This window comes from Macaca nemestrina, chromosome 1, assembly GCF_043159975.1.
Source record: "Macaca nemestrina isolate mMacNem1 chromosome 1, mMacNem.hap1, whole genome shotgun sequence".
NCBI lineage: Eukaryota > Metazoa > Chordata > Mammalia > Primates > Cercopithecidae > Macaca > Macaca nemestrina.
Window position 1 is genome coordinate 77,654,130 of NC_092125.1, and position 25,288 is coordinate 77,679,417.

The following is a 25,288-nucleotide window of genomic DNA, read 5'->3' on the forward strand; positions in this document are numbered from 1 at the left end:
AAGTCTGAGTCATTGCCCTGAGAACCCCTGATTCTAACTATTCTCTTCTTCTAAATTAGAATGGGATGGCCTCTGTTTATATTTTCATTAAATAGAACCACATGATTGCAATCTTGCCACTGGGGGTTGTTAGCAGAGAATTTATTAGCATGAGCCAGTATCCTTGACTGCAGGGCTGCTTGGGTTGCTGGAGTACACCCTTGATTTGCTATTTTTCCTCAAGAGTTCCACTTTAGTGGGTTCTCCTAGGGGCCTGTGTCTGTATATTGAAGGAGAAAAGAAAAATATGAGTACATCCTTTACATGATCCAGCTGTCTCTGCTACTCCAACCCTCTCTGCTGCATTATCAGAGCTTTCCACGTGAAGTCTGAAGTCTCCACAAAGGAAAAGTAAAAGATTCGCTTTCACTTATCCTGTGAAAATATAATGGACATATTCCTGGGAAGTGGCAGTGGCTTACTAGGTCTCTGGTCCTTTTTCACGTGTAATAATCAAGTTAGAAATTTTCTTAAGGTGTCTTCCTTTTACTTAAAAGGTTGTCTCCTCTGAACTCTCATATACCCGTTGAGGCCCAGCTTAGATGCCACCACCTCCATGATGTTCTCCTCGATTCTTCCCACCCCATCTGAAAACCCACACTTTTTGGATTTGTGTTTCCCTTCTCTGTGTCCTTAGACTCCACTTCTCCATTCCCTGCTTTGTATCATGCTGATGGCATCTACAAATGTGTCAGCTCCCTGCTGCTGGCAATTATGTTTTAACCATCATCATGTTTCTAATAGAGTAATGAATGTTAACTCAAATTGAACTAGCAGAAGGCTAATGGGAAAAGTCTGAGGATGAGGCGAGGCAAAAGGAGGGAGAGATTATTGGTAGTTGAAAAGAATGTAGAGGGAGAAAGAGGAAAAGACAAGATTGTTTGGTATTACCATGGAAGAGGGTACAGGGTGCTGGAAAGAGCTTGCAGGATAAGACAAGGGGAAGCTCAGAAGGAAGATCACTAAGATGAAGGCAGAACAGAAAGTGGTCAGAAGTCAGTGAAGTGCTGCAGTTAGAGAAAATGCCACCATAATGGTGTGGACAGTAGTTCCTTCCTTGTGGGAAGGGGAGGAAGGTGAGGAGGGCAGGGAAGGGCAATCATCTCATCCCAGGCTGCCTCTCCTTCCCATTTCTTCCAGAAGTCTGCCTTGTTGCCCAGGCTTACTAGCCTCTGTGACACCTCGTTATTCTGTCACCAGTCCTCATGCAGAGGTTTAAGTCTATTCTTCTCTCCATAGCTCCAGCACCAGAGGAATTCTGAGATTAAATTCCCTGAGTCGGCTCCGTCTTTCAGGTGTAAATAAAACGTGATTGTCCTTAGATTACAGAAGTGTGCAGTTAACATGTATGTGTGGTCTTACTTTTCATCTATGATATAGATATATACACATGACATACAGGGGTGAAATTTTTGACTTTCTATATCCCTTCTCTTATAATCAGGTAATCAAATTCGTTATGAAACCTCAAAAAGGATGTTGAGTCTTCAATAACACTGGGAAGGAAGATGTGCTGTTCAGAAGCAAGAAGTGTTGACAGTGTAAACAACAGGCCAATTCCTGGGGTCCTAGGAAGAAAATAAAAAGATAACAAAGAGCAGCCGGTACCAAGAAATCGTCTTTGAGGGTTAATATGGAATAAAAGGTCTTCCCATCCTAAAGAGGCCATCCCTTCATCCCACCCCTCAGTAGTCTCTGTTCTTACTACTTCATTGCCTCCTAACCTCCCAGCCACTTTCCCAAAATTGGAACCACAACGTGGAATTTGGATTGTGGGTAGTCCGTGATCCTCTTACTGACAAGGTTTAGGAAGGAAACAGAGGGCGAATCTGTGATTCTGTTCTTTCAGTAGAAGGTGAAAGTCATTTGTAAGATATTTCATAGGCATTTTTCTTATCTGATTCCTGCAACAATAACCCAGTGAAGACAAAAAGCAACTTTTGTAATCTGCCTTTCTCCATTCAGTTAAAGAAACTCAGAGCTAAAAGGAGTTCTGAGAATTTTCTAAAATCACTCAACTAGTGAGAAGCCAGCCTGGCCTTCTACTACCAAAGGTAGTGAGGCTTTCACCACCTCTTCCTGCTTCTTGGTTCACTGATGATGGTTCTATGCTATTAAGATGGAAACTATTTATTGGGTACATTATGGGTCCAACAGGCTTTTGTGAACTGGGCTGACCTGGGGAAGTAACCATCAAACATGACTTTGGAAAAATTTGTTCTGGGTTCTAAACAGCTGATTTACATACAATATTTTAGTACACAGCTCATTTTAAATTGAGGACTGCTTGTACTAAGCTTCTAACTTCTAAGGATAGAAAGATAGTCCCTTTTATTTTTCCTGTTCTGCTTTTGGAAACTACCAACAAGGGTGCCAATTAGCACCAGATGGGACAGGGACTGTGTGATGTGGAACTCCGACCACTGGGAACTGGAACAAGTCCACTAATGTATTAAGCAATCGAAGAGCCAGAGGTTGGGCAGGCTTCAAATTTGGCACAATGTAAAGTTTGGATTTGCAAAGGCCCAGCTTTATACACAGAATATATCCCTTCTCGACTCACTGCCTATGAACACTAGCAAGGGGAATGGGAATTTAGAACTCTAATACCTTCGAGCCTGTAGACTTTTATTTGCATATTGCTTTTCACTCTGTATCTTTTCTCCATTTTGAACTTGAGCAAATCTTTATGGAATAATTAAGAGGAGGTGTAAATGCTTGTTTATCTTGAAAACTTGGATTTTAAGTCTATAATTCTTACTTAGCTGTGTTTACTTTCTGGATATCTTGATTTTTGAAATTATAACTTTGCATATGTCCAAAGTCAAAGTCAAGAGTAGAAATGAAACATCAGGTTAACTCATACTCAAAGGTAATTGAGATTTAAATGGTATGTGTTTACTAAAAACATAGATAAGTGAAGCAACATGGAAATTTCTGTCAATATTATTCAGATAAATGTCATTTTTTCTCCTCATTAAGCCAGCCATGTGCCTTCAATGCAAATTTGGCTTGCTGAGTTTTGTCACTTACCACTCACGCTGTAATTCATCAGCTTTCCCAGGCAGTGATCTAAATCACCTTGAAGACAGTTGAACACAAGATACATTGAACACAGTTTTACCTCAGCTTCATACAGCCTGTATTTAATAGAAATGAAGTTAGGTTTTGCCTATAAAATTAGTGGGTTAGATCTGAGCACTACTTTCCAACTTTTTTCTTATTATGCCACATATGGAAAATGATATTATTTAATAGCGCTCACTGGTCTAAAGAGATAGATAAGATAGCTCATGGCTAGGGGAAAGTGATTGAGGGCTGGAGGTACCCAGATTCTACCCAGCCAAAACAGGACTGGGGGATCAATACCTCAGCACACCTGGATTAGTAGCACAATGTGTTCACATCTACCACTGGGAACACCAGGTTGGAAGTTCTGGAGTAAAACATATTTAAGGACTCTTTGGAGATTCTATGACTTCTTTATATATAATTTCCTGGGACTTGACCACTGATGTGTGATTTGGGTATTATGGTTCAAAACCTTCTAAATCATAAACTGATCCCAGAATGTTTGACTCTTAGTTAACAGCATGCATAAGGCCCCTAATGCAGGGATGACCAACTGTCCCAGTCTGACCAAGAATGAGGGGTTTCCCATGACATGAGACTGTCAGTGCTAAAACTAGGGCAGTCCTGTATAAACCAGGGCAGTTGATATCCTACCTACAATGTATTAAAATCCTTTATTAAGGAAACAAAGAAAAGAGAAGCCAGGGTTTCTGCTTTCAGGGGCTTGATGTTTGTTGTAGTCTTTCTTCCCTGGCCATTGGAACCAGAGGCAGCACCCCTGTGAATTGGTCATAGAGTCCAGGTCATCTATGGTTTAAAAAGCAGAAGGCTATGATTTTTCTTATAAAATGTTTTCCTTTGTAGAGTTGTTTTTGCCAGTTCCAAGAGGAAATAGTGGGCTGAAATCAAGAGGCATGACTGGATGACTAGTACTAAGCAAATGATTCGTGCAAAGATTTCATTGGAAACATTCAGACTCATAACAATAGTAGTTCTGACATGACTACCTCTTGCCTGAGAAACTCATAAACATGGCCTCTAGGCTATACTTTTTTTCAGCAGCTGCTGATTCTTTAATTTAATTATAAGCTACAAGTAAGCTTCTTAAAGAGGCAATGTCTATAGCAAACAGTGTTCAGAGGACACTCTGTTCACAAATTTTATGACAGTCAGCACTGTTGCAATTACATGTTCTAATATGAGATGGGTGGACTGGTGTGGGAGAAATAAGAGCCACCATTCTCCTCCTCCCCCACCCAGACTTAAACCAAAATTGTTTTTGAGGTTCAAAAATATTCACATGACAGCTTTCTATGTTTGGCTGGAGCAGACTAAATTTGCAATGCCAAGAAAATGGTTTCTTCTATCTTTAATTCTAATACATATGTCACAGGACCTAAGGGGTGCTCCAGTGCTGGGTCCTCCCTCTCCTGCAGAGCTCCTGTTTCATTGTGTTTATTATGCACTTATGTGCACAGAACCAGGCTTTGCACTGAATGAGAAACGAGTAAGATAACAATCTTTGCCCTCAATGTACACACCACGTCGTGAGGGAAAAGCCATCAAAGCAAGTAAGTAATTTTTACACAAAGCAGAATAAAAGAAACAGAATAGAAATGTGAAAACTTAAAAAAGGAAGAAATGGCATGTGAGCTGGTGGCATTTGGCAGGGTTCACAATATCAGTGAAAGGGGTGAAATTTGAAGTTCTAGAAACACACAATAGGAAGTTTTTTTCCCTTGCCATTACCCACCAAGACTAACACACTCTTGCTTGTCTGAGATCCATGTCACACAGAAGCTCTCTTTTCTGAATGAACATTGACTTTGAAGTCAGACAGATTTGAGTTTGAATTCCATCTGTGTCAGGCATGAACTGTGTGACTCTAGGAAAATTCGTGTCTCTAAATTGATTTTCTACTTTATAAAAGAGAATAACAAAAACCAGTTTTATAAATGTAGAAGAGGTAAGATATGTACATACAGATCTTATACAAATTGGGCAATTTATGAGAGAGAGAGGGAGAGCTACATGTAGTGGGAAGACTTGTACTGTGCTCTCTCATGGTGTATGGCAGCCCCCAGTTCTTTCATTATTAGAGAAACCAACAATACATTTTAAACTTACGGTAAATTAGATGCATTAGAATCTCAGATTCTAAGAATTAAATCCTTAGAATTGAACTAGACTCATTGTTTTAGTATTAATGTCTTTTTCTGCAGGAGATGGTGGAGTTAAAGATGCTGCAAGGAAGGAAGGGAGAAGATGTGTAAGTATGTGGACAGCCAAAACCTGACAAAAAAAGAATGAATATAGTTCAGAAAAAGACACATGTTTCATGTCCTATCTTCCAGTAAAAAGTAGTACATATTTCTCTTTTACATGTGTTTTATTATGTCTTTGGTTACTGATATTTGATCAAATGTAAACAAAATATTCATTGGACATACCAAGCATCACTTATAATGATGCAGCTTTATTCTTGTGTAGAAATTGTTGGAGGGAATTGCAATATGGTTTTGCAACATGTGTAACATTTTGGCACATACCAGTGATAATTTGCAATGATTTTTCCCCTTCATGAATATATTCCAGATATTCATTTGAGACTCTAATATGAGGAGATCAACTTAGGTAACCCAGTGGTTCAGGGTTAGCAGGTTGGATGTGATTATCTCTAAAAGTCAACTCCCCACTCCTGCTTCCTTTAGCCATCTTTTCCACTGCTTATTTCTTCTTACCGTTAGTAATATTTTTTCCCTAATACCTATTTCAGCTTTTCTTCCTCAATAACTAGATGTCTTCAGTAAAGGAAAAAAACCACACTCCCTCTTAAACTACAAAGATAGTATTTTTCCCCCTTTTATACTCAAATAAGAAGAGGAGCCATACAAGGAGTAGAGCTTGGTGGAGGACAGAAGAGATGCAGAGGAAGAAAAGAGAAGGGCAAGCATGGTCTCTATTTCCCTCCTTTTGTTGGCCCACATACTGTTTTCTCCTCCAAGTCTCTGACTAATTACAAATTCACTGTGGGAGGCTGTTGCTCTTTCCACCTGGTTTCCATTGCATGGGAAAGAGATCAGTGCCCAAAACACATTTCAGTGCCTGACATGGAAATGCCAAGAGTTGAGACAACCTACTGAGCAATATTGATAGATAAGCAACAGTCACATCTCTATCAAGTCATTTTTTTTTAAAATATCTCCATCAATTTCCTTTTGCTAGATGAGTCAAATGCTTACAACTCTAGTTCTCTCATACTTGGCAGAGTAACACTACATTTTTTTTTTCTGGTTAAGAATTCTATGATCTTCAGCAAATTTGCTTGTTCTGTCACTGGCTCCATTTCTTTGGGATTTTTCTCTAAAATTATCACAGTGTTCACTGCCCTCAGTTTCAATGTTGGGTACAATAGGTCTATTATTTTTATGCAATGCTAAAATTTCTTTTTAAAAACCTCTGGGAAATTAACTACTGAATACATCAAATGTGTGGAGAAGGTAACCTACATCCATTCATTCATTTGTTTATTCGTTTACACAACAATATTTAGTTAGCTCCTACTACGTAACCAGCACTGTATGGGCAGTGGGGATACAGCAATGAAGAAAAAGAAAAAATAAATAAATAAAAGACAAAATCCTCTCTATCATTAATTTTACAATGAATATTCTGTGATGAGAGAGACAAAATACAGAACATAATAAACAATTGTATTACACAATACTTCAGAGAACAATACTTAGGTTAACAGAGATGACAGGTGCTGGATGACAGGAGTAGGATTTTTTATAGAATGATCATGGGCATCTGAGAAGGTGATATTGAGGAAAGAATTAAGAGAGGTTAAAGAGCAAACCCCATGGATAGAAAGTAATACTACTATGGGCAAACACCCTGAAGTGGAACATGGTTGTGAGATGATACCAGGTGCGCTGGCTGACTATACTATCTTGGGCTGTATGGAGTCAGGAACATGATTTTACCATAGCACTTGAAAATCAAGCTAATAAAAACATGTTCAAATAAAATATTACTCTATTTCCTTCATGTTAGGCTCAGAAAAATTTTACGCTAAGTGAGATCAGCGTTCCCTCCTTTCAGTCTTATCCATTGGTACTACAGAAATACTGTAAACAATATAACTACAGAGCAAGTGTTATGATTGTTCAAAAACATGAATGTTGTTTTGCATTGTAATATAATGAATACACACTGAGTTGTTTGCTTTTGGAAAAAGGTAAATGTTGGAATACATTCTATAAACATTGTTTAAGTTATATTATAAAGTTACATTTTATAGGCAGTTTTACTGGTCTTATAGCCATCAGCCAAAAATCTCAGGTGCTTAGGTCGGTGGAAAAATAAGCTACTGTCTGTAGAGTTTTCAATAAAACAGTCAAAAAAGAGGTTGATGTTAAAGAAAAACTAACATAGAAACTAATATTATTTTAGAGATCCATTTTTTTCTGTTTTACTTTATATTATTCACATTAAAATACTTTATAGGTTTGTTTCTCTCAAAGGATTTAGGTTTTTTCCAAAACCACAACTTGGTCTTCAAAGTTGGGTTTAAATTAAGATTGAAAAAAATGTTTTTTAAACTCTTGTAATTTCTAATTATTTTTAATCAAGTCTGACATTTTGCTTACCTATATTTAAAAAAAAAAAAAAAACTCAATTCATCCACCTAACAAAAAACTACTTGTACTCAAAAGCTATTGAAATAAAATTTTCTTTAAAAATCTCAAAAAAGACATTAATGATAGCAGAAAGGGACTCTTGAATCACCAACAGAAGGAAAACTTACATTTTCAAAGGGGGCTATAAGTAAAACTGATACAGTCATCTTTTTCCAAAACATAGTAGGAGAATAAATTGCAAATAATTAAATTGGGTTTCTAGGCTGAATGATAACTTTTGAGAGCTGACATCTGATCACTGAGCTCACCTATTCAAATAAACGTAGTATTAGTTGGTCTGTTTTTCTTTCATTATAGTTAAAGCTAGGAAAATCTAGATGGAATAACCAGTCTCTCTCACTGACAACTTTGTATTTTTCTGCTGCAAATGAGCTCAATTTTCTTTAATCATTTTTTATGTGTTTAAACAAACTCTAAATAAGCTTTATATTTTTAAACATTGACATATACATAGCCTTATACACCTAACCCAAGAGAAGATAAAATTAAATTTTAGTAACCTTCTTTATTGAAGCCAACATGGAGTGCCTCCTTCTTCTCCCACAGCAATGTCACGAGGAGAATGAGAGCCTCCACAAGATCTGCCCCGAAAGTCTTCTCATCTCTCCACTTCATGAGCCTTACCCCTCTGAGTACCATGTTCTTAAAGTTTCACAAGGGAGCTGGGGCTCATTTGCTGAAGGAAATCCATACAAGCATGACATTAGCATGTCACTTTTATCACGATAATCCTCACCAGGGCTTCTCTGGGACAATTACCAAAATGTTCTCAGAGAATAAAGAGAAGCAGGAAGATCATGAGAGCAGACTGGGGAGTGTGATGACTGAACCAGTAAAATCACGCTAGAGAAAGAGGACCAAAGAGAAAAGTGCACATCAACAGCAAACACTCTCATTCACTTAGACCCGTCATCATGGAGGCTGAAGGACTTTCTGGGCTTGGTCTCAAAGAAGACTGGAGAAATTAAGGCTGGTAGGCACCTGTTTTAGCTAACTAGATACAAACTTGTAAAAATGTTAAACCAAAAAAAAAAAAATGAGTCTTCCTCCACCACAACCCCAGACCACATTCACAGAAGTAACTACTGTTCACTATAACAGTAGCTACATCTATAGAATATTGGTATTCTATGCCTATGCAAAGAGGGCATGTGTGTGTGTGTGTGTGTGTGTGTGTGTGTGTGTGTGTGTGTGTGTGTGTATAATATACAAGATATGTACATAAATATATATACTTCACGTATATGGGTTCATATATATTCATCTGATATCTAGCTAGCTAGCTAGCCATAGATGTGAAGTATACCCATACCACCCATTGCTGGTGTTATTCTAAAATGACTGTCTCAGAGTTTGTACACATTCTTCTTCGGATTATCTGTATTGCACTAGGGGGGTTGATGGAGAGGGAAAAGGCATCTAAGATAAGAGCAAATACAGAATTGAGCTTTTCTCCCTTGGGAAGGGGCTGAAGAAATTAATATTAAGAAAATTTCAGAGGATATGATTTCTTAAGAGATAGAAAGTAAAAGCATATACCAGGGGAGAGGAGCGAAACTAACATCAGTGGCTTAGACATGAAATTGTGGCCTTTGCTGATCTCTCTACTGCTCAGGATGCAGGCACATCATCAAAGGCAAGAGATCCAGACTTCCAGGAGTGAAACAACAACAAACAACCAGTGGCTCACCATGACACTGGAAATGGCTGTGAAGAATGTAGAATGCTGAGAGTCAACTGTCCAATGGGTGAATGTGGGAAAGAACTAAGACAACCCCTCAATTTCCGAAATATTCCAGAGGAAAGCCTCCCTTGGGGAATGGCTGATGCTTGGAATATAGATGCCATGTATAATTATTTAGTTCACAAATTGGGGTCAGTTTGACATTATATCGTAAGCTGTAAGGAGAAGAAATCTTACCTCTCTACATTCCTAATTTGGCTATAAATGTGGTGTGCTGCAGGCAAGTCACATTGGCACATGAGAGCAGACTGTTAAATTCTCAGAAATTTTGTAAACCAGTTGTTAAACACAGGCATCATTAAAAATTAAAGTATATAAACTTTCAAATAAATAAATTTTATCAAAAACAAAAATATATTTTTCAAAACTCAACACTTCCTAATTATTATCATTTTACTACCATCTATGCTCTTGAAGTTATTTTTACCTATTGTATGGGTGTAATGGAAAGAATATGTCCAGCTCCCTTTCCCTTTGCCTTTAGTTGCATCACATTGATAGCTGGACATTGGCTAAGGTGGAGGCATTAATAACACAAAAACTGGCAAACACCACAAATCAGGACCTCATTTGTTCTGCTGATTGTCTACACCACTGGTTCTCAACCAAGGTGAAGTTCGCCCCTCAAATGCCTAACATTTGGCAATGTCTGGATAAAGTTTTGGTTCTTCCAACTGGGGATTACTACTAGTATCTAGTGGGTAGAGACCATGGATGCTGCTAAATACCCTATAATTCACAGGATAACTGTATTAGTCTGTTCTCACGTTGCTAATAAAGACATACTTAAAACTGGATTATTTATAAAGGAAAGAGGTTTAATTGATTCACTGTTTCACATGGCTGATAGACCTCACAATCATGGCAGACGGTGAATGAGAAGCAAAGCCACATCTTACATGGCTGCAGGCAAGGCAGCATGTGCAGGGGAACTCCCATTTATAAAACCATCAAATCTCATGAGACTTATTCCCTATCATGAGCACAGTACGGGGGAAACTGCCCCTATGATTCAATATCTCCATCTGGCCCTGCCCTTGACACATAAGGATTATTACAGTTCAAGGTGAGATTTGGGTGGGAACACAGCCAAACCATATCAACAACCTCCCATAACAAAGAATTATTCAGCTCCAAATGGCAGTAGTGCTAAGGTTGAGGAACCCTGGTCTAGACCCAATAAAGTGATATGGAAAATGTTAACAGTGCAGATTAAAGTATCATGTCTGTCCTGGTTACATTGGCCTGTGTCTGCCCTCCTTTCCTATCATCACAGGCAACTTTAGCTAGCCTTCTGTCTTCAGAATTTTCCAGGCAAAGGCAGGTATAACTTTCTCAATTATCAAATATCCCCAAGCCTAACAGAACCCACCTCAGGTGATCTGGAGTGATCTCTCACCATGCTTCACTCCTGTACCACAATAGTATCTGACCCATGACTCCACCTGTTGCTCTTGGGACCTTTCTGACTTATTCGGTGGAGGAAGCAACATTAACATTCTCTTTTTCTGTGAATTACCTCCAAATATAGCCTCCTCTAATAAATCTCTGTCTTCTGCCTTCTATTGTATATTCTGGAATTAACTAATAGGATATGGGTCTCAGGACTAGCTTTGCGATCTCATGGTAAATCTTGGAAGTTTATGTTAAGAGTGTGCATATTTAGAACTCACTACTCTCAGCTTTGGGGCTTCAACTGAAACTTTAAATAACAGAAAAATTCTAAGGCAACAACCTATTCTATATTCTTGAAGAGTCCCATTGCAAGAGCTGGACAAAAGCAGACTCTGTTTATAGAAAACCATTGATCAAAACTGAAACAAGTCTGATGTTCAGTGTGAAACTATACAGCGGACCACAAACAGAGCCTCTAAAGTTGTGCAGCTCCACCTGGGAGTGGCTGATGGGATTCAAACTCTTCAAAGTTCCAAAGGGATTCTCTGACCTTTAGTATTTGGACAGACAGAAAGACATTGTGCAGATAGAAGGCCCATGGATAGAAACCGACTAGGCATTGTGGGTTGGGTTCACTTACTGGAAAATTTAGGCAAACAGATTCAGTGATTCTAATAGGCCAATCAATCATCCACACGAGTAAGAACTTCACACAGGCAGAGGCTAAGTCTGGATGACCTGTTCCATGTGGTCACCTCCCCTTGCCTTCTCCCATGCATTGTCATGGACCTCCAATCAGAGCTTCATGCTCCATCCACTTCAGTCCACACAGAGGTCTCTAACAGCCAAATGTTAGTTTTCTTTGAAGAACCTTAAAAAGTGGCTACTTGCACAAGCTTCTTAAAGTCTAACAAAATCAAATAATTGAAATAGTAGAGAATAAAGTGAGTGGATTCGAAAAAACCACATCCCCCAAAAAAGAAATCCCATGAGTCAACAATCTGAGAAAATGAAAACCAGAACTAAACAAGTAAACACGTTCTTCTTCCTTGTATGCAATATTTAAGTAGTTTGTCACTTTCTTCCAGAAGGCACTTTACATAGTAGCCTTTGGTAACTGTTGACTTTACAGAGAGATTTATTGGAGGTAGAAAAGCTGTAGTCACTGCCTTGCCAAAGCAGTAAACATAAGGGATTTACTTTCCACAACAATTTACTTTTATATTTTAAAAAATACTTCAGGAAGGATGTACATTCAAAGAATATTTAATGGAAATGAGTAAAAGGCGCTGATTATAAGTTTGGGAACTCAAAAGATACCACATATTAAACAGAAAATTACTGTCAAAAATTGTCCCACATGGTGGAACTGTATAAACATAAGTCATTGTAAGTTAAAAACTACCTTATTCCTTGCTACAATAACCAACAGGGACTCAATAGACATATAAATTTCTTCTTATATGGTGATTACCTCACTGTCACTCCTTTACCTTCCTCTGAAGGTGTAAAAAAAACCAAGGCCAGCTGGGCGCAGTGGCTCACGCCTGTAATCCCAGCACTTTGGGAGGCCGAGGTGGGCAGATCAGGAGGTCAGGAGATCGAGACCATCCTGGCTAACACAGTGAAACCCCGTCTCTACTAAAAATACAAAAATTTAACCGGGTGTGGTGGTGGGTGCCTGTGGTCCCAGCTGCTTGGGAGGCTGAGGCAGGAGAAAGGCAAATGAGTTTTTATTAGAGTTATTCCCAAGTGGAATGAGTATGGAATATTATTCAGCAGTAAAAAGGAATGGAGCACTAACACATGCTACAACACAGATAAACTGCTAAGTGAAAGAAACCAAGTACAAAAGGCCATATGCTCTATGATTCCATTTACATAAAAGATCCAGAATGGATAAATCTATAGAGACAGAATGCAGATTGGTTTTTGCCAGGAGCTGGGAAGAGGAGAAAAGGGGAGAACCTGCTTAAAGGGTAAAGGGTTTAAGAATGATGGAAATATTTTGGAACTGGATAGCAGTGGTGGTGGCACAGTGCTGTGAATGGACTAAACACCACTGAATTGTTCACTTTCAAATGGTTAATTTAGAAATAAGAGAGGAGAAATAGCAACAAAAACGTTGAATGAGTAGTCACAGGATTCCCAAGTTCCCTAGCAATTAAGTTGTTTTCTTCAGCATAGGCCAGAAGTTTACTCAATAGAGACACAGTGACATATATAAAGTCAAGGTTAGACTAGAGAAACTCAAGATTCCTTCTAGTTTGGAACCATGATGGTCTGTGATGATTTGACATGCTCTTAAGAGCTTCTTCAAATACAAACAAAAGTATCTCCGATGACCCACAAGTTCTGCATGGCCTCACTGAAAACACCCTGTGTCCCCACCCCACCCAACCCCTACTCATTTCGCCCCATGTTGCCCCTTGTTCTAACTGTCCTGCTTTCTTTCAGTCCCTCATACACACCATGATCCCTCCCTTTCTCCAGACCCTTGCACATGCTTTTACATTCCCTAAAATGCCCTCCCCTTTCTACCTGGTTAATTCTCACTCATCCTCCAAGCATCATTCCTTCTGAGAAAATGTCTGTCATTCATTGCACCAAGACAAGAAGGGCCAAATATAGTGGAAACAAGAAAGGAAAAGGGAATGAAGGAAGAAGTGACTGTGGAGGCAGGATGGGCAAGACTCAATGACCTTAGGGATCAAGAGTTACTGATTGGATCACAGAGGCTTTGCCAAATGCAAACTTATTTGCATTTATTTGACTATCATAATTTGCATCATTTACCTAGTACATCTTATTCATACTTATATGCTATACATATATACTAGGTATTAAATTTGTCTTCAACGCTCTAATGTCCTTTCTTCATCTAACTGTATGCCGCTTAGAAACAAATCATATTGGGCTGGGCACGATGGCTCATGCCCGTAATCCCAGCACTTTGGGAGTCCAAGCGAGGTGGATCACCTGAGGTCAGGAGTTCGAGACCAGCCTGACCAACATGGAGAAACCCTGTCTCTACTAAAAATACAAAATTATCCAGGCACAGTGGTGCATGCCTGTAATCCCAGCTACTTTGGAGGCTGAGGCAGGAGAATTGCTTGAACCTGGGAGGCAGAGGTTGCAGTGAGCCAAGATCGTGCCATTGCACTCCAGCCTGGGCAACAACAGCAAAACTCTGCCTCAAAGAAAAAGGAGAAAGAAGAAATAAAAAGAAAGAAAGAAAGAAAGAAAGAAAGAAAGAAAGAAAGAAAGAAAGAAAGAAAGAAAGAAAGAAAGAAAGAAAGAAAGAAAGAAAGAAAGAAAGAAAGAAAGAGAGAGAGAGAGAAAGAAAGAGAGAGAGAGAGAGAGAGAGAGAGAGAAAGAAAGAAAGAAAGAAAGAAAGAAAGAAAGAAAGAAAGAAAGAAAGAAAGAAAGAAAGAAAGAGAACGAAGGAGAGAAATCATATTCATCTTTCTATGCTACATTTCACCTAGCCCAAAGACTTGTCGGTGGTCAGCATTCTTTCTAAATAAATATATATTAAATGAATGAATGAATAAATTGTTGCTGTGGTTTGCTGTTTAAGTTTCCAGGTCTGTTAGCAAACCCCAGACTTGTAAAATACTTGAAGGGTTGTGTACACTCCTTTTTTGTATCTTTCTTTGTGCACTGCTAAAACCTAAGCATACGATAGGGCTCAGGATATTTCTGAGGAAGAAATGAATGATGAGTGAATGATTTCAGGCTATCTCTCCAGGAAAATGAGTTTACTCAAGCCACCACCAGTTTCTATGAGTATAATAAATACATTCAAATGTAAGTCTATACAAAACCTATTTAGGTAAGGCAGGCAGCCACTCAACCTGGAAGCACATTAGATATAGAGGATTATTGCTTTATCATCAGTGTCATGCTCACAGCTGTGAGCTTGTGTGCAGCACAGTTCTATAACCTCAGGGGGACTGTCAGCTGTAGATACTGAAAACACAGTTCTGCCACCAACAGCCCATTTCTATTACAGTGAGTGACCCTCCTGTAGTTGGTGGTTGCAGTTTCAGCCATGTTGGTAGTCAGGATTTGTAACACATCTACCTTTCACTCACACCATCTCCCCAACACACTCCCAAGTGAGAGGCAGCAGCTAGCTATTCGACAAGGTACTTTCCCTGTAAATCTCAGCAGGAAGCAGCATGGTGAAATGGGAAGAACACAAGATTGAGGGCCAACTCTTGTGTTCTGCTCCCAAATATTTAACAACTCCATGTTGTTATATGTAACAACTCCACGGAGACTTTAGGAAAAAGGAAGGCAACTAGTGGTTTGCTGAACACCTATTCTGTGCCAGATAATTTGTATATCATTTATTTAATCAGCATCATAGCTTTACCTTATAGCTAATATTGCTTCTTTTTCACAGCTGGAGCAACAAAGAGGCTGAACAACTTGCCCAAGGCCAAACATGTAGGATGTAATAGAGAATTTGTACCCAGGTTTTTCCGGTAAACTATTTTTCTTTTCTCTGAGCCTCAATTTTGTCTATAAAAGAAAGAGATTAGGTGTACATGATTTAACACCTCCATAATTTTTCTAGAAACTTTTAACCTACTCCCTGATTTGTAACCATTACCACAGGAAGTAACATTGCAGCAAGAAGTAAAACAGAAACTGTCAAAAATAGATAAAATGAAGAGATATACTAAATTGAGTTCATCTCTTTGAATATTGGATTATGGACAAGGCAGGTAATCTTCATACATCAACCTTGTGTATTCAATTGAAGATATTTTTAATAAATTCAAATATAACATTTTAATGATTCAACAAATTTTTTTTTCAGATTTTAAACATTATGCTATCCTCTTATTTAGTATGTCCAAAAGATTATGTTTTATTGAAGCTATTAGTGCCCAATAATCTCACTTTTGTGCCTAGATTGAGACCTTTTGGGAAAAAGGTTTGAGGACTGGTGAATGGACACTTTTCAATGCATGTCTATTAACTCCAAGGGGGAAAAAAACTACGTTGTACTTATTCACTCCTATGTGCGTCAGTCTAAATAGAAGGAGATTAATGTCTTTCTCAGATGAAGGAGCTAGACAGTACGGTAAGCTTGTTTCACTGGCACATAATAAAAATCTTTGAAGCCAAGGACCAGGCTGCTTTGCCTCTTTAGGTAAGAGAGGTGTCCTCCTCTTCCTGAGCTCTTCCCCCATACAGAGGAAGGATGGGGATCTTCTACTTTATAAGTACCTCTTTTGGGCATTGCAAGCCAATGTCAGCTTTCAGAGACGCCAATCTGGCACTCACAGAAGAATTAAGGTCACTTAAGGAATACGTGCAATAAAAAGAAGAGGAAAAAAAAAAAAAAGATTTTGGAAGGCCATCAAAGACTTAAGAGAGGGCATTCCGTGGCCAGGCAGAAAATGATAAAGGATCCGGGATTTATGTGCTTAGGAGAATTGAACCACACTGTTATTACAAAGCCATAACAAAACCCTGGCTCAAGCGCCATTCTGCCTGTAAGTGCAATTTCTTAAATGGAGACTAGATTCACAAGGAAGACTATGATTTGTTTGGGATTTTGCCCCCAAAGTGTAAGAATAGCTTAGGCATTAGGTATTCCTAATTTGTTATAACTTGTGAGCAACTGGCTAAGTTGGCAACTGTAAAGAGGCTAAGACTGCAGTGGAGTCTAATAAAAACCCTAATAAAAGTTTTAAACTAGTTCACACATCTGCAGTCTAACGGGGGGTATTACCTAATATGTGCCATCACTGCAGCAGCCCCACCCCACACCGCTGGCTACTTACTGGAGAATGAGGGTTGGGAGGGGTATTGGTGCAACATTTCCCCCAGGCAGAATTTACTGCTTCTTAGAGAACCACAACCATCTCCACAACCATCTTCAGATGGACCTTGAGGGGATTTATTTAAAGAAATATAGCTAATTCTCTCGGGTTCCCATAATTTGCACTTGCAAAAATTCTTTGAAAAGCGTTGAAGCACACCTCTTCAACGTATAGATATCTTCACCAGGAGACAAGAAATTGATGTCTGGCATTTTAATGCCCCCGTGCAAAAATAATCAACTCCACCCCCAGGGTCTCAGCAGCAGCAGTTCAAAGAGAGCTCCCCTCCAAGTGCTGGGATTGCATGATTTCACTAGAGTGGAGGAAGAAGTGGGAAGCCGGTGGTAGGGGGTGGGAAGCCCAAGATTTCTTTCCACGCTTTGAAAATTAATCAAGAACCTTGGGAAAATACAAAAGTAGAATTTTAATACAAAAATTTAAAGCTTAGTAAATTGCTGATATTAAATGCAAAAAAAAAAAATCTTTTCCCATTCCAGAATAAGTATTATATTTTTCTAAGAGAAAGTGTTTGCACCGTGAGCTGACATTATAATATGTTTAATTAGGTGATTCTAAAGGTTGTTCTAGCACATGCATAAACCAGTCCAGCATAAGGCCCCATCATTGGCTCGGTCTCAAGAGAGGGTGCACATGACACTTCGCTGCTAACAGTAGCAGCCTTCAAGGCCTGTGCCCACCAAGAGCACATAGATCAAGTTGGCTCTTAGAGTCTAGTCACACATTTATATTAAAAGGTAGAAAAGCCACCTTCTGGGACTTTTCCAGAACTTCAAATAGTCTCCCTTCTCTCAGCTCATCAAGCTTAAAATGGTTTTCTTTGTTAGCTTTCAGCCACCCTTGCCTTCCAGACTAAGGAGATTTGAAACCCCTCTCCCCAGGTTATGGAAGATACAAAGGACTTTTCAGTTCACCCTATTTTCCTGAAAGAAAATCTCTCTGTCTCATAAAAGCAGCCCCAAACCACACAAAAGCCTGGGGGCCGGGAGAAGGAGAGAATCCAAGCCAATTCTCCCTTCAATCACTTTAACTTGCTGCCGAAAGCTGCGAGGTGTCCTGTGTCTGGTGATTAGCATCAGGTGATGCCAGGGTGCCAAAAAATTAGCAAAATAACCTGCCTTATTCTAAGAAGGAGACTCATGGCAATGAAATTATTGTCCTAAAAATAAATGTGTTGATTAGGTCTTTGCATTTGTGCATGCACTCTCAAACAAATAAATAGAGGCATGCTTCTAAAAGGGGCATTTTCAAAGAGAATATTATCCTCCTTCTCATGCCCAGCCCCACCCACCCAAAAAATAAAGCATTATTACATTCAAATCCACTAGGGAAAAACAACCAAATATATGTTAATTTTACTTATAATCTCTGTTCTATAGTCATGCTTATCATCATCTTTTTTTTTCCTGTTCTCTAAATGAAAACCAGAATTGCCTGAATTCGAGTTATTAAGATATTTTCTGACAATTTTAAATCACAGAACATTTCTTCTTCAATATTTTTATTTGTTCTGTTTGCACATCAAGTAGCCTGTTTCCTCTAACTAACACAGTATTTACCCTAACACAACAAGTAGCCTGGAGTCCAGTTCTGCTCTCATTTGCCTTAGGGGTATCTGAGGTACTGGCTTCAGGTTGTCTGGAAGAGACTCCATGAGGGTTCAGGAAGTCAACATCTGAACTACATCTGGGGCATTTGGATTAGTATCTACACATTTGGGTTAAGACACCTTCAAAAAGGGGTGCATGGGAGTCACTCACATTGTAGCTAGTATTATCCCCATTGAGTGAAGTAGTTGGAATTTAAGGAGGGTCATTCACACAGGTGGTGGAAGAGCTAAGATTCAAATTCAGATCTGCTTGGTCCTAGAACCTGCACACGCAAGTCCTTCATGATACATCTCCCCTATTAGTAACATGAAACAGACCCAGAATTTCTGACTCAATCCTCCAGAAAGCAAGGAAACTCTAGGATAAGGGGCATTCCCTTGCCTTCTCTAACTGCAACTTGCAACTACACCCCCTTTCCCCCACCCTCAGCCCTAGTGCATTTTCTGGCTAAGAGACATACATGTGTGACTCAGAGACATGGTGTCCAAAGAGGTCTGGAGCAGAGGCATTGAGCAGGTTCTTTGAGGAGGTACCTACCAGTCCACAGGTGGGAGTCAGGCAAGAGGAAGGGCTGGGGCAGAGGAACTAAGCCAGTAGGAAGTGGAGCCCAGTATAGGCTGCAGCAACTACATGTGGTAACTGGCCCCAGACATCGTAAAGAGGAATTAGTATGTATTCAAGAACACTGCCTTTCCATAATAGAAGATATTTCATTGCCAAGTTACCAAGAATGTCTAGAAGTGTCAGAACTGGGCTTGGATGAGGACTCTGGCCAAATAAAACTTTTCCTGGGGCTTGTTACCATTATTTTTCAGTGGCAATAGTGACTCAGAAAACAATCTTTAGAAATATTTTTTATCACCTAGATCTACTCAGTCAAGTGTCCTTCTATTGTGATGCTGCTACTCCTGAGTTGGACCCATGTTCTTTCCAGTTTTCTGAGGTCACTATACTGTGCTATTTAGAAGAAACAACAGGTACACACCATTCTCTATTCCAGGCTACAGCTTCAGTGCCACCACTCCAGCCAGGAGGCCCTCAACCCTGGCTGCAAATTAGGATTATATAGAAGAGACTAAGATCAGCATAAATGTCATGGTAAAACAAAATAAACATGTCTAGTGTTTTCAGTAAAGAATGATTAGAAAATATGACCTATTCGCATATTTAGATAGGATTCATCTCTATGCATGCCCCCAACCTGTAACAAAACTATTAACAGTTAGTCAATGATGCATTAAGTTTTCACTAGAAAGCCAGCTATGATATATGGTACAAATGAGCAAAAGTTGAAGCTCTGAGTTCATGTAAAAGATGGCTGCGTGTAATTTCATCCACCCTCTGCCCTCCATGTCTCTCAAATGATCAGTGGGAAGCTATAATACGCATTTATCCACAATTACAATGCTGTTGAAATAAAGAAAATATTGTAGACAAATAGTTTTTCCATTTTAAAAGTTGGAAGGTTTTTTGCTTACTTCTTATCCATATATATTTAATTAGATGTGGATGCACCTGCTTGGCCATTTTGTACATAATTTGATTTTGCAGTGCCTTCATAAAAATAAGAAAACAGTGGCCCCTCTGGATGACTTCTTGGCAAGAGGAAGATACTTTTTTACAGAAGAAAAAGCTGGTGCCTACCCCCTTCTTCCAGGCAGGACTGAGCACAGCCTGGATCACATCTCCCACTCATTCCCTCCATCCGGCATTTATAGGCAGGGCTTGGAATGTGCAACCCTAAGCATGTAACCCTAAAGGATCGCCCACATTCAATTCATAATTATTCTTTTACCCATCATCATTCGATGGAAAATCTCCAGGAAACCTTTCAGAAATCGGTCATAATTTTTCAGTTGAGACAAAGTTTGGAAGGTTTCTAGCATTTAGTGAGAAGAGACCAGGGATGCTAGATGCCTTACGATGTTCAGGGAAGAACCAAACTACAAAAAATTGTTCCACACCTTCAGATTAGAAAAAAATATATTTAATTTTAACTGGTACAATTACCTGAAGCTTGACCCTTTTTTTTTTTTTTTTTTTTTTTTTTTTTGAGACGGAGTCTCCCTCTGTCGCCCAGGCTGGAGTGCAGTGGCCAGATCTCAGCTCACTGCAAGCTCCGCCTCCCGGGTTTACGCCATTCTCCTGCCTCAGCCTCCGAGTAGCTGGGATTACAGGCGCCCGCCACCTCGCCCGGCTAGTTTTTTGTATTTTTTAGTAGAGACGGGGTTTCACCGGGTTAGCCAGGATGGTCTCGATCTCCTGACCTTGTGATCCACCCGTCTCGGCCTCCCAAAGTGCTGGGATTACAGGCTTGAGCCACCGCTCCAGGCCCCCTAATTTCTTTATAATTAAATTAAGTAATCTATTTAATAGTTTGTATATATATTAATTTTCCAAAAATGCAGCTACTATATGAATGAAGAGAAGACTGTACATTGTTACCTTACAAAGATCTGCTTAACATTTTGGAAAATTATGCCACGAAGAGAAACTCAGGTCACAGGATTTTTGTTTCTAATACGAGATACTTGTTATCGTTTATACTAGTAGTTGTTCCATTCATGATGATTGAACATATGTATACATATATATCGTTAAATCTTGTTTCAAAATATCAAACATAAAAGATAATGGCAACAAGATTCAGCTGACAATTTGAAATTGGATTATACAGATTTGCCCATAAAAGAGAAGTTATGGAAATGCCTTCTCTCCCAGTGTGTTTTTTCTAATGAAGTAACAAAGTCATGAAGATTAAAGAAACATTTTACAAAGAAACATCGTAATAAAGTTGTCAAAAGTATGTCACATTTCCAAGGGATCTTGTCCCTGGAATACTCACAAATAGTCTTTTAATCAGAAAAACGACGAATCTTAGTAATACAAATGATTGCTAAAGTGTGGTAAGCTACATAATATTGGAGAAAAGCTAACTTTACTAGCTATGCAAGAATTTTGTAAAATGATCATGAAAAAAATGCAAATAATTTTTTTAACCTTTCTTTTGAGCAGTGTTACTGTATCAAGAAGAGTTGATGGCAGTGTTGAAAAATTAGCCATGTAATGAAGTGCAACAAGTAAATTTTTATGTCAAGTATATGAAAGCATCTTGTATGATAATGAAGACTTACTGCTCATATACAAAGGATCTGCAAGAAAAAAAAGAGTTGTAGATAAACTAATATTTTCAAAAGTACCGATCAAGTACAAAAAAAGTATGTCAGTAGTTAGAATTCTTTAAAAATATTAAACAGAAAAATAATTTCCTTTCCAGTCATTGATTGTATCATAGAAAATGGGACCAGCTGTGATTTGCCATTAAGGCTTTGTAAACAAATTAAAATACCACCATGTTTTAGCAATTCCTTCTATTTTTCATCAATGACTAGTAGGTAAGAATCTTAGTGAAACATTTCAGAAATCAATATATTGTTTAGTCTTAAATTAATAAAATTAAGACATCTATGAATTATTATTTAGAAACCTAAGAATTGACAAAAATAGTAAAAATTTTATCCAACATAATAAGTAAGCTTTTCTTATAAGATAGTTCTCCAGAGGGAACTGCTTATCAATTTTATGCTTACTATTTGACACTGTTGTAGAATTATTTCATTTCATCATTGATAAATTAGTGACAAATACAATACCAAAATTAAAATGCTGGAAAATGTTGTATTTATTTTTTAGAGATAGTTGTAAAGTTAAATGAGGTAATTTTGAGATGCAAGGAAATGAAATCAATCACATCAATGTGAAAGAAATATTTACGGGAATTATCAAGAAACTTAGATTTCTTTAAAATAATCTTTGTCACTGAACATTTTCATTATTCTTCTTTCCAGCTGCCGAATGAAGTTAAGTGTAATACTATTTGGAAATACATTACTCTCATATGGATGCTACCAAAAAATGAAATGTAACTATCTGAATGAATTAGTGATTAATGCATGATCTATTCATTTGAAATGGAAAAAGAGCATGTCAGTCAACATTTACAGAGTTCCCTGAGGGAGGAAGAAAGGACAGGGGCCCAAGAATTTAATCATTCTAATTACAAAGTTACCCCACTCCTTTTCTTGTTTGTTTGATTTTTTTTCAATTTTGATATAATGTTTAATGAACAATATGTTTAATGAAAATAGTTTTAACATCATTTAACATTGATTCAATCTTTCTATTAATCTGTTTAAAGGACTGATATCTACATTGCCAGGGCGTATAGCTATTATGTATTATAATCCCTTCTTTTTAACGCTCATTTGGTTCTAATTCTATAACTATATATTTAATGCTCACCACCAGTACTTGTCATGATTATCACTAGTAATTTTGGTTATGTCATGCTCATTCTTTAATATTTTCCTTCAAGGGGTCATGGGATGGAGATATCCGAAGTTCTTGCCTGTTCATAACAGTTGGCTTCTCCTCTTTACAGTTAAAAGTCACTTTTGTATCACACCTTTATTATGTCTAAAAATTTCCCTAGAATACATCCTAGTATTGATTGTCTGGCTTAATATTCTCAGATATGTGACATATTCTTTCAATATGCAGTTTCTATTATTGTTGTTGCTATTTTGGAAAAATTCCTCAAATTATACTGTTAGGATTTGTCCTGTTTCTAGGCTTTTATTTCGTTCTTCAGGGACTCCTTCATTTGCATTTTTTAAATTTGGCCTCTGTTCGATCTTTGTCACTTTCCCTTGAATCTTTTTCAAGTGTCTCATTGTTAGTGTTAAAATTTTAGACTTTTCCATAATCTTCATCTATTTTTTATCTATTTTTCCATAAGGCATTATCTGTTATGTGTATTCATTCATGTTTCTCCTGCAAACCCACTTATTTAAAGAAAGAAGTTGAATTACTTATTAGAGTATTTTGAACTTACTATTTAGGGAGAATGAGTTTCAGTGCTACATCACAGTTACTACAAATTACTACAAACTACAGTTATAAATATATTGCAATGGTCACTGTAAAGAAGTCTAAAAACATATAACAAATATAAACAGTGTGAACAAATTCCAAAACAAATATCAAATTGATGGAGTCGCATGAAACAAATATACTTTTTGCTTTAAGGTTTTTTTAAAAGTCTTTCATATTATTTCTATTCTGTATATGTACAGTGTATATGTATCATAGCTTAATGATAGGAAATTTGTGCTGCCAAAAAAACGCATATTTATTTTGTTTGGGTTGCCCATTCTTTGCTAAATGTAGTATTTATTGAGCCAGTTGTTATCTTAGAAAGTTAGAATCAGAGATAGTTTATGTTTTCATTTAAAACATTATATGTGATTTAAATGTGCATCTCAACTTACCACAGTCTGCCTTCAAATAATATTATACTCACCTTACAAGTAACACAAGAAACTTACAGCAGGATTTTTTCATTTTCCCCTTGTTCTTTGTGATATTATTGCCATTTATTTTTCACTTCTACATATGTTACAAATGCCACACTACCTTGTTTGCTTTATATAGTTACAAACATTTGGAGAAATTGAAAAACGAGAAGTCTTTAATATTTGCCTCACATTTACCAATTCCAATGTCCTACCATGTTGATCAAGTCTCTCAGTGGTAACCTTCACCTTCAGACTAAAGAATATTCATGAACATTTCTTGTAATACTTAGTGAACAATTCCCTCAACTTTCGATTGTGTGAAAATGTCTTTTATCATCTCCATTTTCAAGGATGTTTGTGCTGATTGAGGATTCTTAATTAACAGAGGTTTGTTTTTCTTTCCTTCCTTGTCTTCTGGCTTGTCTTGTTTCTGATAAAGTCAGTGCTAATTGTTATCTCTGTTCCTCGCACATAATGTGTCTTTTTCCCTCTGGCTCCTTTTGAGATTGTTTTCTCTCACTTATTTTCAGGAATTTTATTATAATGTGCCTCTCTTTTTAAAAAAAAATTCTCTGTTCAGTTATACATGTGCACTTTTGTTACATAGTTAAACTCATGTCATGGGGATTTGTGTTAGTCCTACTTGGGGTATGTTAGGTTTCTTGGACCTATGTGTTTATAGTTTTCATCATCAGGAAATCTTTTGAGCATTACTTTTTCAAATTTTTTGAATTCTTCTCTTTTCCTAGGACCCCAATTTACACACTTGTTAGACCTCTTACGTGATCACAAAGCTAAGTGAGAATCTGCTTTTTCTTTCCATCTTTTTCTTTCCATGCTTCAGTGTGGAAAATTCCTATTGTTATGTATTAATGTTCATTGACCTTTTTCCCCCCAGTATCTCTTCTGCTATTAAGCCCATCCAGTGAATTTTTTTTCTTTCAGATAATGTTTTTTTCAACTCTCATTTTTTAAATCTCTATTTTACATGTATGTTTTTATTTAAATACTTGTTAATTCCAACATTTCTACAATTTTGGAGTCTGTTTCTATTATTTTTTTCTCCAGATTATGGGTCATCTTTTTCTGTTTGTGTGTCAAGCACATTTTGATTGATTTGATTAGATCGCTGATTTTTAAAATTTTGTTGTCTTTCTTTAGAGATCATTGAATTTTTGTTCCAGTATCAATTAAATTATTTGAGGATTAGCTTGATTCTTTTGAGTCTTGTTATCAAGCTTTATTAGGTCAAGCCTTGAGTAACTATGTGGGGACTACTCCTAAGACATGGCTTTGCTAGGGTCTCTGCTGAATGTTCTAAGAGTTTAATGAGATGTTTCCACTGTGACTAGACTAAACTCAAACCCTACCCACTTCTCAGCCCTGTGCATGCTTGAGTACAAGTTTGTCCAACCTGCTGCCCACGGGCCACCTGCAGCCCAGAACGGCTTTAAATGCGGCCCAATGCAAATCCATAAAATTTTTGAAAACATTTATAAGATTGTTT

The 25,288-nt window shown here is 37.8% G+C and overlaps 1 long non-coding RNA gene across 1 annotated transcript in view; it reads right to left on the reverse strand.

Moving 5' to 3' along the window:
• The window catches only part of LOC112428850 (uncharacterized), a 119,041-nt gene that overhangs the window by 23,662 nt on the left and 70,091 nt on the right, over positions 1-25,288 (reverse strand). The window contains exon 2 of the long non-coding RNA XR_011608746.1: positions 8,315-8,490. This is a non-coding gene — a long non-coding RNA (uncharacterized lncRNA). The remainder of the gene's footprint in view (positions 1-8,314; positions 8,491-25,288) is intronic.